Source organism: Echinops telfairi, unplaced genomic scaffold (assembly GCF_000313985.2).
Source record: "Echinops telfairi isolate 266 unplaced genomic scaffold, ASM31398v2 ScPeMD7_2186;HRSCAF=2738, whole genome shotgun sequence".
NCBI lineage: Eukaryota > Metazoa > Chordata > Mammalia > Afrosoricida > Tenrecidae > Echinops > Echinops telfairi.
Genome location: NW_022106084.1, coordinates 7,109,135 through 7,111,905, shown reverse-complemented (window position 1 = coordinate 7,111,905; position 2,771 = coordinate 7,109,135). Strand labels below are relative to the sequence as shown.

The following is a 2,771-nucleotide window of genomic DNA, read 5'->3' as shown; positions in this document are numbered from 1 at the left end:
AAAGACCCAGGTTCAATTCCAAGCCTATACACTATGTACAGCCAACATCCATCCATCAGTGGAAACTTGGGTGTTATTAAGATATTAAACTGCTTTCAGTGGGGCTACCCGACTGAGAGAGACTAGGAAGAAAGACCTGGTGATCGATCTACTTCTGTTTTCCCCTTCTCTGTGAGGCTGCTGTGACGGTGCTAATGGCTGCAGGACCTTTCTCTTCTAGAAGAAATAGGGTTGCTGGCCCTGGCTTCCAACGATGTCTTTGAACTCATATCCGCTTCAGAAGACAAGAGGGCCATGTGAATTTTTCAAGCAGTTAGAACAGCGGTTCTCAACCTGTGGGTCGCGATCTCTCTGGGCGTTGAACGACCCTTTCACAGGGTCGCCCGATTCATCACAGTAGCAAAATTACAGTAATAAAGTAGCAACAAAAATAATTTTATGGTTTGGGGGGGTCACCACAACATGAGGAACTGTATTAAAGGGCTTCGGCATTAGGAAGGTTGAGAACCACTGATTTAGAGAAATTAAGAACATTGGGGGAAGCCAGCTATTTCGACGCCAATTTATTGGGCATTATAATGTATTCTTGCTGAAATTCTGAGCACCCTGGTTTGCAAAAGGCTGTGGATGGCTGAGACAGCCCAGAATCCTTTGGCAGGGCCCCAATTAGATTAAGCCTCTGTTCCCTAAACAAAGATGTAGGGAATCTCTCCTCCGGGCAATGCCTTGGAGAGTGGAGTGTCTCCACCTCTCTGGCCTGTCCTGGGAGAGGAAGTCTCTTAGGGTCTTGCCTATGTGTGACCCTAATGGAGGTCACCATACTAGGGACGATAAAGGACTCACATAGTCATGACCTCACCCTGACAGCCTTGGCCGGAAGGTCCAGGACCGATCTTGAAAGCCCTTCTATCTAACACTATACATGTCCCATCCCTGTTCTGTTGTCCCCTTGTCACTGTGATGGACCAAGCTGCCACCAGTCATGCTTTTGGGACAGTTTCCTTTTCCCAGCCAGGTCCCTAAGCTCCATATCTCGTTCAAGATTTGGCACCAGAGCTTTGGGGATCTCTCTGTACCCCCAGAGGATAACTTCTCCTGCTGTATTTCCACAGCAGTGTATTTACTGCACTTTTCTGCTCAATGTCCCTTTTGACCTCATATTATAATGATTTCTTTATTCTTTCAACGAACGTGTTACTGTAGATGTCTTGTTTCCCCTACAGGACAGAGAGTGCCCTGAGGGCCGAGTCTGTCTAATCCAGCTAGGCCTATGCTCTGTAGCACTCCCCTTCATGTGATACTGAAAAACAAAACAAAAGTGTTGCTGTGTGTGAGGCTAGAAAGGCAAGGATGGGATTCACCCAGAGCAGTCTCCTCTCCCACTGCCCATGCACATACCTGCTTTCCAGGCTCGCTGTATAATAGAAGTTAGTGGTGGCCGAGCGGGGTCAAAGCCACATTTCCCCAACTGCTAACTTCTCTCTCTGACCTACACACAAAACTTGTTGTAGGGGTTGAGCTGGCTTTGCCTTACTCTGATTTCCCCAAATCCCCAGCCTGTCCTTGAGAGTCAAGACCCTTCTCCAAGAAAGCAAAATGTCCCAAAACAAAGCCCAAACCCACTGTGGCTGGCAGTGCCGACACATAGCCTCTCTCTCTCTCTAGGGACAGAGCAGCTCTATAGGGTCTCTCAGGCTGTCAATCTTTGTAGAAGCAGATTCTCTCCTCCTGCTCCTGCAGAGTGGCTGGTGGGTTCAAACTAACAACTCTTTGGTGAGCAGCCAGGCACTTTAACCACTGTGCCACCAGGGACCCTTGAAACAGACGGACAGATCTGAATGGGAATTTTAAATATCCACATCGCCAGGAGAAACGATGCTGCTCATTTTTAAAAGGCACCACACTTAGATATCGTACTTGTTTTATTGTTTTTTAAATCGAAATTGTAACAAAAGTTTGGAATGAGAACTCTAAGAAATAGATAAGGTGAAAGTCATTTCTTTTTTAAACTCCCATCCCCATGTCACAAAGGGGACCATTGTTGGCCGAGAGGATAAACATCGCACTAAAGTAAATTCAAGGTAAAAAATAGGGAAATGTCCAGCAGAGGGATTTAAATATTTTAACAACCAGTTTGCAGCCTTAACGACCACTGTAAGTGTAAAAATCAAACTGGTGCAAACGGACTGAATCCCACTACTGGAATAGCTATCCATCTCTGTGGTTGTCAGCTTCGAGTCCCCCACTTAGGGAAACCCGTGCTTAACGATATCGGACTTACGGAAACCCATGCATAACGATATCGGACTTATGGAAACCCATGCATAATGAGATCAGACATATGGAAAGCCGTGCATAATGAAATCGGACTGTTGTAATCCTCGAGGGGTTTCATTGGCTGACTTTTTGGCCAGGTTTTTCCCCCTAGTCTGCCTTAATCTGGAAGCTCCAGGCAGCCTGTTCAGCATCGTAGAAAGAATTGGGCCTAGGTGTGCACAGAAGATGAGAATTTTACTACTAACGAGCCACTGCCCTGTAAGGAGCTTTCAGTGGCATAGTGGTTACTTGTTGGGCTGCTACCCAAACCACCAGCTGCTTGTCGGGAGAAAGACAGGATTTCTACTCCAGGAGAGCACTACCATCCTGGAAACCCACCAGGGCAGTTCTACTCTGCCAACCCCATGGCAGTGAGTTTTCGTTTTCAGCCACTGTTCTATTTCTTTCAACAACCCTTTTTAAGTTGGAAACTAAAAGTTAGACCCTCATCCGTT

The 2,771-nt window shown here is 46.6% G+C and overlaps 1 protein-coding gene across 1 annotated transcript in view; it reads left to right on the top strand.

The window, feature by feature from the left end:
• SETD7 (SET domain containing 7, histone lysine methyltransferase) overlaps positions 1-2,771 on the top strand; it is a 45,358-nt gene that overhangs the window by 380 nt on the left and 42,207 nt on the right. The gene's annotated exons all lie outside the window — the stretch shown is intronic.